Source organism: Scyliorhinus canicula, chromosome 19 (assembly GCF_902713615.1).
Source record: "Scyliorhinus canicula chromosome 19, sScyCan1.1, whole genome shotgun sequence".
Taxonomy (NCBI): domain Eukaryota; kingdom Metazoa; phylum Chordata; class Chondrichthyes; order Carcharhiniformes; family Scyliorhinidae; genus Scyliorhinus; species Scyliorhinus canicula.
The window spans coordinates 69027545-69042283 of NC_052164.1; the positions used below are offsets into that span (position 1 = coordinate 69027545).

The following is a 14739-nucleotide window of genomic DNA, read 5'->3' on the forward strand; positions in this document are numbered from 1 at the left end:
TACAATTCCGTGGATGCAGTTAGCCTTCTGGTGTTTCCTCTTGACCACTTATGTTAGCAAGCTATTTGACCATGGGTCATTGTAATTTGGCAGTTCCTGTCCTCATTCTCATACCCCACACATACTGTCCAGTTGATTGCGGAAATCTCTGAGCAGAATTTTGCTTTCTTTGAATGTTTCAATTTTTGTTCAGGGTTTTTACAGAAGTCTATTTGTGATGTTATGCTCATTTCTGTTATAATTTCAACATATTAAATACCAAATTCAACTAATGACAATGTCCAGGAAGTAGTGAGGATAGTGCAAAAAGAGAGCCAAATAATTTTGTTGTTCAAGCCTCCACTTTACGTAGACAGAATTGATGATTATTCATTTAAAACAAAAATAACTCCTATCCTTGATCACCAATATTTAAGAGATTTTATTTTGTTATGGACATTATTTAGTCCCGCTACTTCGGGTTATGCACTGCCCTGTCACAATTCTCTGTCTGCCCCAATGTATGATGGACTACAAAAGAGCTGTATTGATCTAGATTAACCCCTCCATCTCCAACACACACACAGTAGTATCTTATTTCATGTAGAGCTGGTGTGAGGGACAGATGTGTCCTTCAGGATCATTGAACCACGTGCAATGGTAAAGCATGCTGACCAGGAAGGCCCTATGACCTTTGCTACTGCTGGCTATGAGAAAGCTAAAGGTTCAACAGAAGGGGTCAGTATCTGTCAAATGAGTTTAGTGTGAAACCCGTTGTGAGTTTATGCTCCTCAGTTATTCAGTGATCCATCTTGGGAAGTGTGTAAGAACACAAGCTGGATTTGAGCATGTTCAAGGTCAGTTACACTGACCTCCACAGTCTAATATACCATGAACCTTGACCATTTGAGTAAGGTACCAGGGAGGTGGCAGAGAGGAGTCGCCACTTACCAGAAAGAAGGGAAGGAAATTTAGGCAGGATGGAGGGTGAGTGAAAATACATGGATTAGATCAGTAACTTGCCACACCCAAATTACAGACATCCATTTCTTTTCCTGGCATTTTTAAAATTCAGTCTTTCATTTCTTAAACTTTGCCCAGTAGCTGCTAGTGTGTATTGGCTACACATTCCATGCTACTTTTGTTGGTGCGAGAGCGCCTTGGATCACTGGAGAATCTGTGTTGCTTCGAGGCTGAGGGCCCCAACTCGAATAGCTTGAAGGCAGTAAGGCAGTGTTGGAGTTTCGAGTGTTGGATTGCCTGACCCTGAAGCATGTGATGCAAGGGTTAAGTTACAGTTACTGGACTTGACACTCGCTCCAATTTCTGAAGTTGGTGCATGTAAAGAGTGTGTCCATTGAGGATTGGTCCATTAAACCACAAATTAAAGTTACCACTGTGAATGAAAAGTCAACCCTTTAGTTTAGGAATTAGTGGCACTTGTTCAGCCAGGTCTCCTGCTGGCTGTAATAGAATGGGTTTGCATGCATTCTGTAACAGTTGGCATATCTGGGTGGATGAAATCAGTAATTTCTGCCTCCTTTTATACCTGATTTAACATTAAGTATATGCCATTTCATATCTGTCACTTGCAAAATCCATTCATCCCAACACATTTAATCTCTTCCATCTGGTTTCCATCCTTGCCATAACATTGAACCATCCCCGATCGTCATGAGGTGCAATCTCTGACTGTGTAGCTTTTTCCCTGCTCCGCCCATGAGAAACTTTTTGGTTTCAATTCCTGTATCAGCTGAGATAAGGCCCTGTCTTCTCAACCTTACCCTTCACCTCCTCCTCTGTGTAGTGATCCTGTGATTATATCACCACCTGTCCGCTCTCCCCATCAAAGGGGAAAGCAGCCTATGGGCGTCTGGGATTATGGCAACTTTACTTTTACTTTAAAACCTCTCTGTATATTATAGTTACAGCATTCTCAACAATAACTTCTCCTATTCCTGTCCATATTTTTAATTCCAACTTCTGTGAGCAGCAAAGTATACATCTTTAGACATGTGAACTCATGGCAGTTGGTTTCTTTTGAACTTTTTGTTAATTAGTGATGATCTCTAGCAGAGGACGTCAGGAGCTGAAGACCGAGTCATGACTAAGAATGTTGTTTATTTAAAAAATACTATTTTGTTTTCCAATTCAGGGGCAATTTAGCATGGCCAATCCACCTAACCTGCACATCTTTGGGTTGTGGGGTGAAACCCACGCAGACACGGGACAATGCGCAACCTCCATGCGGACAGTGAACCTGGGCCCTCAGCACTGTAGTCCCAGTGCTAACTACTGCACCACATTCTGCCCTTAAAATGTTAAGTTATGATATCAACATGATGTTTCAGGGCTTCCACTGAAAGCTTTTTGGGAAATTTCATTGCAGTGACTGGGCTGTGCAACTTGTTCATTTTGCTCCCTCTCTTACTTGACCATGCTTTTGCCCTGTGCAGGGTTGAAATCCTTTCCAGGTCGAATTGTTATTGGATTTCACTGAGCAGGATTAAAGTGGTATTGCAGAGAATAGTTGGTGCTTCTCTAAATGTTTATGCTGGAGGGCTCCTTTCTAATGCCAGCAGTCCAGCAAAATGCTGATTGAGCTTTGTCATTTTGTCTTTTGCTTTTTCTAGTCTAGTCTACTTTCCAAAATAACCTTTAGAAATGCCTCTTTAATTCCAGTCTGCAGGGCACAGGTTTATCAATGATTTAGTCTCCTACTTTTAGAAACTTTGGCAATCTCCAATTATGCAGTCGTGATATCTGATGCATTTTTCCAAATTGATGGGCATTGTATAGTGAAACAGAATTGGCCGGCATTGTATAATTTAACAGAAAAGTTAAATGTTAAGTTCTTGCCATATTAAATAGATTATGTTCAAAACACAGCATTTTATTTTGAATTGATCCTTGTCCACACAAATGTAATGTGCTTTCAAAGGTATGTTTAAGACCACCACTATTACTGATTTGTTCGAACTGAAGTTTGACGATTAGATCAGGTACAAGTCTGATAATCCACAGATTGAATGTTAAATTCCTTGTCGTTTAGTAAGAGGGATGCTCTGCCTGTTCCTGATGTAATTTCATTTGTTTTATTAACCAAAAGGCTGCCCCTGGAAATTCCTCTTTGTTCTTTTGCTCCTCCCCCTTAAAACTTATTACATTTCTAAATTGTTCTAGGAATGGTCATCAATCTAAAATGTTAACTCTGCTTCTCTCTCCACAGGTACTGGTAAACCTGCTGAGTATTTCCAGCATTTTCTGTTTTGATTGGCCATTATTCACGTACAAGTCTACAGTGAGTCAGCAGATTGCTTATCACAGAGGAGAGTGGTGTCCCAATGATATTTATTCTCTCTAGCTACGTTTATATTGTCTGTTCTTGGGACCCACAATACCTAGTGGTGTGGTGGTATTGGTACTTTAAACATGCACTGACTAAACGCTGGGGAGCTTTTTCTGCTCCTGCAGCTGCGCCTGGGAAATTGGATTGCTTCTGCTGTGAATACTGAAAAATCGGAGGTTTTTACAAATTCATTCATGGAATGTGGGCATTGCTGGCTGGGCCAACATAAATTGCTCTTGAACTGAATGACTTGCCAGGTCATTGCAGATGGCATTTAAGAGTCAACGCCTCCTCCTCTGGTGGTGTGGTAATATCACTGGGCTATTAATCCAGAGGTTCAGGCGAATGCTCTGGGGAAATGTGTTTAAATCGCACCCTGGCAGCTGGTGGAATTTAAATTAAGTTAATAAAACAGGAATTAAAAGCTAGTTTTGGGAATACTAACCATGAACCTTTTTTGATTGTTGTAAAAACCCACCTGGTTCACTTGTGCTCTGTAGGGAAGGAAATCTATAATAATCTTAGTGTCACAAGTAGGCTTACATTAACACTGCAATGACGTTGCTGTGAAAAGCCCTTGGTCGCCACACTCCGGCGCTTGTTCGCGTACATTGTGGGAGCGTTTGGAATGTCCAATGCACCAAACAGCATGTCTTTCGGGGCTTGTGGGAGGAAACCGGAGCACCCGGAGGAAACCCACGCAGACAAGGGGAGAACATAGACTCTGCACAGACAGTGACCCAAGCCAGGAATCGAACCTGGGATACTAGTGCTGTGAGGCAACAGTGCTAACCACTGTGCTTCCGCTACCTGGTCTGGCCTACGTGTGACTTCCAACTCACAGCAATGTGATTGACTCTTAAATCCCCTCTATAATGGCTTAGAAAACCACTCTATTGGTCAGAGAGCGCCTTGGATCACTGGAGAATCTGTGTGTTGCTTCGAGGCTGTGGGCCCTGACTCAAATAGCTTGAAGGCAATGCTGGAGTTTCCAGTGTTGGATTCCGTGACCCTGAAGCATGTGATTCAAGGGTTAAGTTACAGTTACTGTAGAAAATATGCAAAAAAAAAAATGAAACCAGCTGGATCACCCGGCATTCACCGAAACACTGGAAATTATAATGACATACCTAGTCCTGCTGACCCTGCAAAGTCCTCTTGACCAACATCTGCGGGCATGTGCCAAAGTGGGAGAGCTGTCCCCACAGACCAGACAAGCAACAGCCTGACGTAGCCATACTCGCGGAGTCATACCTTGCAGGCAACTAGTGAGGGAACCAACAAGACTGAAAACTAATTGACCTCGTCTTCACCAGTCTACCTGTTGCAGATGCATCTGCTCCTGACCCGTATTGGTAAGCGTGACCAGTGCACAGTCCATGTGGAGATGAAGTCTTGTCTTCACATTGAGGATACTCTCCCATCATGTTGTGAGACATTACCACTGTGCTAACTGAACGTCCATGAATTTCTTGTGCCATCAGCAGCAGCAGAATTGTATTCGATCACAATCTGTAACCTCATGGTTCAGCATAACCCCCCTTTACTATTACCACTAAACCAGGCGATCAACCTTGGTTTTGTGAAGAACACAGGAAGGAATAATAGCAGCTATACCAGAGGTCTCAACCTGCTGAAGATGCATCACAGGGCTATTTGCATGCCAAACAGCGAAAGCAACATGATAGACAGAGCTAAATGATCCCACAACCAACTAACTGATCTAATCTATGCTACATAGTGTTATGGGCCGGGTTTAGAGAACTCAAAAGTATATTATGGAGATCACCTGACCCACTACTTTTACTAGATTGTGGTATGGGGAGCACATGGTCCACTCTACAGGTGTGGTGAAGCAGACATCTAACAGTATTTTTTAAAGCGAAACAATGTTTATTCTATGAACTCAAGTTCACCTTTTTAAAACATACAGTAAACATCTTGGCAACCACCAATTCAAATACAACCTCCAAAGAATACATCACTAAGTAATCCTTAAACTTTCCTTTTAACATCCATATGACAAAAAAACTTTTAACAGAAACACGTCGGGTTTAAATTCACTATTAAGAACAATTATCACTCTGAATTCACCAAATGATCAAGAGATAGTCTTTACATGGTAGAGATAACAAAATTACACCATCTTTGGCTGGCTGCAGCTCCAACACTAAAACAAAACCAAAAAACACCAGACACACCCAAGCTTTTCTCAAAGTGAAACTAAAAGTTGACAGACAGCCCAGCTCCACCCACACTCTGACATCACTGCAGTAACTTGAGCAGACAAATATTTCTTAAGTGACATTCACTATAGCTTTTTGATAACCCCCCCCCCCTCATTTCTTAAAGGTATTCTCACATAACAATAGTCATGAATGGTGGTGGACAATTACACAACTCGCTGGAGGAGGAGGCTCCACAAATATCCCCATCCTCCATGATGGGGAAATCCCAGCACATCAAAATGATAAGGCCATTAGCCAGAAATGCTGTGTGGATCATCCACCTCTGCTCTCCTCCTGAGGTCCCCACCATCACCAAATCCAGTCTTCAGCAATTTAATTCACTCTACGTGAAATCAAGAAATGGCTGAAGGCACTGGATACTGCAAAGGCTATGGGCTCTGAAAACATTCCCGCAGTGGTACTAAAGATTTGCACTCCAGAACTCTCTATGCCTTTAGGTAAGCTGTTCCAGTGCAACTACAACACGTGCATCTTGTAAATGTGGGATATGTCCTATCCACAAAAACTAGGGCAAACCCAACCCAACCAATGCCACCTCCATCAGTAAAGTGATGGAAGGGATTGTCGACTGAGCTATCAAGGAACACTTACTTAGCACTAGCCCATTTACTGTCATGTGCTGGGTTCCATCTCTGCTCCTGACCTCATTACAGTCTTTATCCAAACATGAACAAAAAAAGCTGTATTCCAGTGGTGAGACGAGAGTGACTGTCTTTGCCATCAAGGCAGCATTTGATAGAGAATGGCACCAAGGAGCTCGAGGAAAAACTGAGTCCATGGGAACTTTTTTTTAAAGTAAATTTAGAGTACCAAATATATATATTTTTTCCAATTAAGGAACAATTTAGCGTGGTCAATTCACCTACCCTGCACATCTTTGGGTTGTGGGGTGGGGAGACCCATGCAGACATGGGAAGAATATGCAAACTCCACATGGGCAATGACCCGGGGCTGGGATCGGACCCAGGTCCTGAGCGCTGTGAGGCAACCATGCTAACCACCGCCACTGTGCCGCACTGGAGTCAATGGAAATTAAGGGAAAACTGTCCATTAGTTGTCTTCCTACCTAGCACAAAGGAAGATGCTCATCATTATTAGAGTTCAATCATCTCTGTTCCAAGACATCAATGCAGGCGTTCCTGAGAGTAGTGTCCTGGGCCAAACATCTTCTGCTTCCATGACCTTCCCTCCATTATGTCAGAGGGGATGTTCACTGATTGCACGTTGCTCATCACTAGTCACAACTCCTCCATATAGTGAAAACTGTCTGTGTTCATGTGCAGCAAGGCCTGGACAACTTTCAGGCTTGGGCTACTGTGCATCTTACTCGCTACTTGAGTGCTAGGCACTGACCATCTCCAACAAGAGCGAATCCAGCCATTGTCCCATGACACGGTGGCATTAATATTGCTGAATCCTTCCCCCTCAACATTCTGGGGGTTACAATTGGACAAAAACTGAATTTGACAGCCAAATTAATACTGTGACTACAATAGCAGGTCAGAGTTTGGGATTTCTGCCGAGTGTAATTCGCCTGCTGATTTCCTAATGCCTGTCTGCCATTTACAAGGCACAAGTCAGAAGTGTGATGGATACGTTCAGCACCAACAACACCTGAAGCTTGACACCATCCAGGACAAAGCTGCCTGCTTGATTGACATCGCTTCCACAAACATTCACTCTCCCCACTACTGACGCACAGTTGCAGCAGTGTGTACCACGTACATGATGCACTGCACCAACTCGCCAAAGCTCCTTAAACAGCACCTTCCAAACCACAAACCCTATCACCTAGGGGAAGCAAGAGCAGCAGAAATGTGCAAATACCATCACTGGCAATTCCCCTCCAAAGCACACACCATGCTGACTTGGAGCTGCAGCACCCTTCTTCATTGTTGCTGGGCCAAAATGTGGAACTCACTTTCTAACAGCACCCATGGTTTTGTGAAGGGTAGGTCGTGCCTCACAAACCTTATTGAGTTCTTCGAGAAGGTGACCAAACAGGTGGATGAGGGTAAAGCAGTTGATGTGGTATATATGGATTTCAGTAAAGCGTTTGATAAGGTTCCCCACGGTAGGCTATTGCAGAAAATACAGAGGTATGGGATTCAGGGTGATTTAGCAGTTTGGATCAGAAATTGGCTAGCTGATAGAAGACAAAGAGTGGTGGTTGATGGGAAATGCTCTGACTGGTGTCCAGTTACTAGTGGTGTGCCACAAGGATCTGTTTTGGGGCCTTTGCTGTTTGTCATTTGTATAAATGACCTGGAGGAGGGCGTAGAAGGATGGGTGAGTAAATTTGCAGATGACACTAAAGTCGGTGGAGTTGTGGACAGTGCAGAAGGATGTTACAAGTTACAGAGGGACATAAATAAGCTGCAGAGCTGGGCTGAGAGGTGGCAAATGGAATTTAATGCAGAAAAGTGTGAGGTGATTCATTTTGGAAGGAATAGCAGGAAGGCAGAGTACTGGGCTAATGGTAAGATTCTTGGTAGTGTGGACGAGCAGAGAGATCTCTGTGTCCATGTCCATAGATCCCTGAAAGTTGCCACCCAGATTGAGAGGGTTGTTAAGAAGGCGTACGGTGTGTTGGCTTTTATTGGTAGAGGAATTGAGTTTCGGAGCCATGAGGTCATGTTGCAGTTGTACAAAACTCTGGTGCGGCCGCATTTGGAGTATTGTGTGCAGTTCTGGTCGCCACATTATAGGAAGCATTGGAAAGGGTACAGAGGAGATTTACAAGAATGTTGCCTGGTATGGAGGGAAGATCATATGAGGAAAGGCTGAAGGACTTGAAGCTGTTTTCGTTAGAGAGAAGAAGGTTAAGAGGTGACTTAATTGAGGCATACAAGATGATCAGAGGATTAGATAGGGTGGACATCGAGAGCCTTTTTCCTCGGATGGTGATGTCCAGCACGAGGGGACATAGCTTTAAATTGAGGGGAGATAGATATAGGACAGATGTCAGAGGTAGGTTCTTTACTCCGAGAGTAGTAAGGGCGTGGAATGCCCTGCCTGCAACACTAGTGGACTCGCCAACACTAAACACATTCAAATGGTCATTGAATAGGCATATGGACGATAAGGGAATAGTGTAGAGGGACTTTAGAGGGGTTTCACAGGACGGTGCAACATCGTGGGCCGAAGGGCCTGTACTGCACTGTAATGTTCTATGTGGGTGTACTACACCACTTGAACTGCAGCGGTTCAAGAAAACAGCTCACCAGTACTTTTTCTCAAGGGCACTTGGGAATGGGCAATAAATGCTGGTCTAGCCAGTGATGCCCACATCCTGTGAAAGAATTTTTAAAAATTCAGCTGGCGCGGGCAGGAGCATATTCTCAGCCTTGGCTCTCATGGTAACACACACCCCTCTGATTCTCAAGCTGGTGGATTTGAGTCCACTTCAGAGTCATGAACACACAATCCAGGCTAGCATGTCTGTGCAGTACTAAGGGAGTGTGGCATTGTTCAAAATGCTGTCCTTGGATTGGATGAAGTATTAAACTGAGGCTCCATTGTTGGTGAAAAGATCCCCTGAAGGCGGGGTGATGACCCTTGTGTCCTGACCATCACATATTCCTTTAGCCAATAGATGATCTGATTGCTTACCATTTCTGTGTTGTCTGTGGGAGCTTGCTGTGCTTCCTGCATTACAACCGCACTTCTAAAGCTCTTTTTTAATATATGTTGTATTCTTGAGATCCTGAAATACATATATCAGTGGAATGTTTCATTTTTACATAACTCAATACAAAGTCCATTAGTTTAATGGATGGAAATGAGGTGTTATGCCTTTTGGGGGTGTATGCTCCAATGTTCCTGGATTCCCTGTGCCTTGATGAACCATTGGGCAGTGAGCAGAGACAACAAAATTTGCACCTCTGTACTACCCATCCATGTGATCTCATAATCCCAGTCCACTCATCTGTTAATAGAAATGGCCACTATATTACATATATTTTCAGAGGAGGCCACAGAATGGAGCACGGGCTCATGTGTTTGTACACCTGAAGAGTGTCGAGTCTCTGTACTGCTTGTGAAAGTGGTGATTATGGATGGCCCCTTAATGACCTGCTCGATCAAATGGAGCTTGCTTTTATTTATGGAATTCCCTCATTCAGTGTGTCAGATTGATGTGATGCTCTAAACTCAGACACTGCAGTTTTCCCCTTGAATGAGTAGGGGCTGATGTGAGTCGCAAGTGGAATCTGAAATGGTTTATCCATAAATCCAGGACTTTGACAAAAAGCACAGCTACCAGATACGTGATGAACTGGGGGAAGCGTTCAGAGAAAAGGATTTTTAAAAAAAAACACCCGCAAGCTCGTAATGTGCGAGCGAATTCCTGAAGAATCCAGGACAACCCTGGAAGATCGGCACCCCTCCCATTCTCCTTTCTCTCTTGACATGCAGATGCACCATCTCGGTGTGAAATTCCACATTTAAGGAACAGGCGAATGCCTGCTTTTCTCAGTAATTAACAGCTGCTGCTGATTTGCTATCTAGTGGACCTCTTGGAAAGTGTGATGTACGTGGATGTCAGCTGATATGAGTCTGGCTGAGGTTGCTTGTGGATGAATAACCTCCCAACAATCTCGGTCTCTATAAATATGAAGATTCACTATTCCAGCACAGCCCTGGATGGTCAACTACTTCGAGAGAAGAATGATGTGTTAGTGACACAATGGGTGTCCAAAATCCAACAGGCCGCCCACCTGCCTGTCCTGCCCCCACTACAATTATACCAGAGGCATGGGTGATTTTTGGGCACCTGGCCTTCCAGCCAATGGACTGATTGAGGCCCTTGAGTTGGCATTAATTGCCCACTTAATGAGCCTCCTGTCCCCAGTGTGTTTTAACCAGTGGTAGAAGAGCCCATGCTAAGTACCCAGCCTGCTGGTTTCCCTATGCAGGCTGATGGCTAATAGCATTACCTTTCTTCAGACCCATGACTACCATGTCAAGGACCCACAACAACAATAATAGATGGTGGTTGCGGAACAAGTGAAGACCCAGCAACTGGAAGAAGCAGCAAGAGGAACAGGGACACTGTGGGGAAAATCTTCAACTGAACTCCAAAAAAAAGGCTGGTAAAAAGAAGCCATGCAGAAGGTCCTATCTTTGTGCTCTGACAATGCGGCATGCCCAGAAGTGGCATTGTGGGTTTTCCAGGTACATAGCAGTATTGGGACTCGTAAGGAGCAGGTGGATACTGGTGGATACCCTGCCAATACCATAGGTTGTGATGCAGATAATGTTCTGGTCAGGCTGGGCAAAAAGACTCACCAGCGTGTTACCGGCGTCTTTGATACTCACTTGTAGTCTTTGGAAAAATACCATTATAGAGCCATCAAAATTCAGTAGGTGCGCCAAAAGATTGGAGAGGTCATAGATTCCGGTTTCCTCCCACAAGTCCTGAAAGATGTGTTGTTAAGTAATTTGGACATTCTGAATTTTCCCTTTGTGTACCTGAACAGGTGCTGGAATGTGGCAACCAGGGGCTTTTCACAGTAACTTCATTGCAGTGTCAATGTAAGCCTACTTGTGACAATAAAGATTATTATTAATATTCCTTTTTGTAGACTACCCCTGTCAATTAGCTGAAAATTGTGAATATAGAGCTCTGAAATACTAATTTGGGATTGCATTGTTGTGGGAATCTTAGAGACATTATCAGATTTTTTGCAGTTGAGGGAAAGCTTGATCCAATGGAAAGTTGTACAGAAAGCAAGGCAAGCAGAAAAATGAAAGCAAAACACAACTTTTATTCAAGGTAAAAAAGAAATCTTGTGGTGAAAACTGCTGATACCGTCCAATTTTTGCGGTGCACCTAACCGAAGGATGCCCTGCTAAAAACACGGAATACCATTCCTGTAAGAAGGGAGTCCTTTTTAAATCCGTTTGTCACAGCAAACCGTTCTTAACAAAACAAAGGAGAAACTGCTAAGATCAGAATTGAAGACATACAAGAAGTTAAAGAAAAAGAAGCACATACCATTCTTGTGAGAAATGATGGATCCAAATCTATTGAGTGCTAATAGAATGCAGATATCATCGTCAGCTGTGAAGTAGACACTGGAGCAGAAGTTTAAATTATTTGAGACACACAAATATTGTTAAAACAAGAATTCCTCCAATCATTAATCACACTTCACAGTCCACGCAAATTACGACTGCTAAACTCCAGCACAAAGCAAGAATAATCACGAGCTTTGCATGTGAGCCACAATCAAGATTATTCACCAGTTAAGCCAAAGACGTTTGCACATATATCTACAACTCCCTTTGAAAAAGGATGAATTAGAAAACACATGAGGAAACCAAACAGAAGCTTTCCCTAGAACAGCAGATGAAGGTACTGGACATAACTTGAGCAAGGAAAACGACCAGCCCAGGACCAAGAAAAGTTAGTATCAGAAATAAACAAATGTTTGTGTGAGGAATTCGGCTCTGCTAAGAAAAATCAGATTGGCGTTGGAGAGAAGGAGAGAGCACTGGAGCATTGGTCATGCGAAGTAGAATGCTTGAATGAGAGCTTGAAATGTGTAAGTGATAAACTTGTTGAAACAACTTCAATGGACAGATCTTCAATTAAAGCTTGATGAGCTCCTTCAAGTATCTGAAGTCTCAAGTGAAAGACCATCTTAAATAGGAAAAGGAAATGCTGATGACTCAAAGTTAGTTGAATGCAGAATTAAAAACCAACACTGATGCACTACTGGAACTTTGATGTGAAAAGAGCAATGTGATTGGTAACCTTCCATGTAATCTGAAGAATAAAAAGGATAAGTATTGTGCAAATGAGGCCAGATACTACAACCATCGATCAGCAAGAGCAAAATGGTATCGTCCTTTCCATCCAGACCCTGGGAAAGGCCTCTGAACAGGATGAAGACCGAGACTTCTGCAAGAAATGTCGGAAATTCAAAATAGTATTTGTCAGAGACTTGGTGGAGAGGGAGATGTATAAATAGTTCATGTTGAATGTAGAGTCTACATCAGTGATTCAATATCATGTGACAACCGAGCATTATGTGCTGAGCCTATATTGTAATCAATAAAAAGGTTTTCTAACTGCATTTTCTATCTGCATTGCTTCTAATGTTCGCTAAGTCTAGACCCACTTCTATCCCGACCTGAAAACCGTCTGTAGCAGATTTGGAAAAATCAGTAAGTGGCAGTTCCCTGTGAAAGAGGTGGGCGGAATGCTGTCATTTCTTTCGGGCCCATTCGGCAAGGAATGTTCTGTCTGCCTTTCAGAACAATGTCTTTATTCTTTTGAAACCTCGATGCGAAGGCAACAGGCCCATTCTTTTTTTTAAAAGAGACTTCAAAATGTTAAGTCTTCAGTTGAGTGCGCTGGTAGCTTAGCATGCATTGCACAATAAGGATTATAAAGGTCTACGGTTGGACCCCAAGAGTTGATCTCTGCCACAAGATGGTGCGGGGACTATTTTGATGCCTTCTGCAGTTGAACAATTGGCAATATTTTTAAAATCATTGCAGTGGTGTTAGAAGGCTGCTAGCATCTGCAGAAACATAGCCAGTGTTGAATAGAACTAGTGGAGAAGTGGGGCGACACGGTAGCACAGTGGTTAGCACTGTTGCTTCACAGCGCCAGGGACCCAGGTTCGATTCCTGGCATGGGTCACTGTCTTAGCGGAGTCTGCACCTTCTCCCTGAGTGTGCGTGGGCTCTCTCCAGGCGCTCCGGTTTCCTCCCACAAGTTCTGAAAGACGCACTTGTTAGGTGAATTGGACGTTCTGAATTCTCCCTCTGTACCCGAACAGGTGCTGGAATGTAGCAACTAAGGATTTTTCACAGGAACTTCATTGCAGTCTTAATGTAAGCCTACTTGTGACCAGGGGCTGGTTCAGCACAGGGCTAAATAGCGGGCTTTTAAAGCAGACCAAGACAGGCCAGCAGCATGGTTGAATTCCCGTTCCAGCCTCCCCGAACAGGCGCCGGAATGTGGCGACTAGAGGCTTTTCACAGTAACTTCATTTGAAGCCTACTTGTGATGATAAGTGGTTTTTCATTTTTTTTTTCCATAATAAAGAGCCAAATAATATCAGTCAAAATTAGAGGAACTGAGGCCATATCTAACTTTGGTGTCTATAGGTACTGAACTGAAACTTCTAAAGTAACCGTACACTTGGGATTTCTGGTGCCAGTTGCGTAACTTTCGTCTTGAAGCTTTGATGTCTCCAAAGGGTTAATTTGAAATTGACTAGAATGCTTCCACATTTCATGTTGCTGCTGCTCTTGTAATAAGGGAGCTGGCTTCGAAGCTGGTGTGCAAGAGCACAGGTGTATTGCTTGGCTGTGCACAGACCAGGGAATGAGATGTATTAATTAGTGGTGGTGATGAATAAAACGTAGATCATGAAGAAACTAAATTTGCATTTGCATTGTTGCAGTGGCTTGCCTATGTGTACATTTGTCACAAAACTCAAAAAACACGGCCAATTCATTAGGTGAAGTATTTACCAATTAATTAGGTAAACTGACCTTGAGTATTGTTGATATTGGATTTTGTAACCTTTTTTAAAGGAGCAGACCAAGTTCTATATAAGTGCATCTTGCAATGTTATCATAAGATGTGCTCTGCCTGATATTATTGGATATGATGTGATGTATGTTTTAATTTTCTTAACTGCAACTAATGCTTTGGGAGATTTCAGCAACACCCATGTTGAGCACAATGCCTGAACTAAAACTGCTTTCTCATCTACTGGACAGTCCTTTCAAAATGTGCTTAAAACTATCTGCAAATGCCAGCGCCAAGAGTCATGTATGTGGTTAATATAACTTGCATCTAAAGACCTATTTGCATCACAACGGGTGATTTCTGTATCACAGACACACGCAGATTACTGCTTATGAACTTATTTTAGCTAACCACAATTGATGAGGTAGCGAGCTTGTTAATCGAAAGTGGACAAGAGAATCCATAATCCATTAACCATCAAGAACCTAAATTAGCAAAAATAAGCAGTCAGAAAAAGTTACAAATTTTTTTTTTCCAAATCTTTCTGTAAACTTCTGTAGTTATCACCCGAAAAGTGGAAGTTGTGGAAATAAAATTTGTAACATAATTCTAATATTATAATTCATGGCTTTTATTAAAATTTCAGTTATCAGTATTTAAGGCTAGAG

General features: G+C 42.8%; 1 protein-coding gene across 10 annotated transcripts in view; it reads left to right on the forward strand.

The window, feature by feature from the left end:
* Positions 1–14739, forward strand: part of pknox2 (pbx/knotted 1 homeobox 2) — a 540450-nt gene that overhangs the window by 24851 nt on the left and 500860 nt on the right. Inside the window, exon 1 of one of the 10 annotated variants that reach the window (XM_038779086.1) lies at positions 3263–3280. The exons of the other annotated variants lie outside the window; for them this stretch is intronic. The gene's annotated coding sequence lies outside the window, so the exon portion shown is untranslated. Of the gene's footprint in view, positions 1–3262; positions 3281–14739 lie in introns of those variants that run through there. 10 annotated transcript variants of the gene reach the window in all.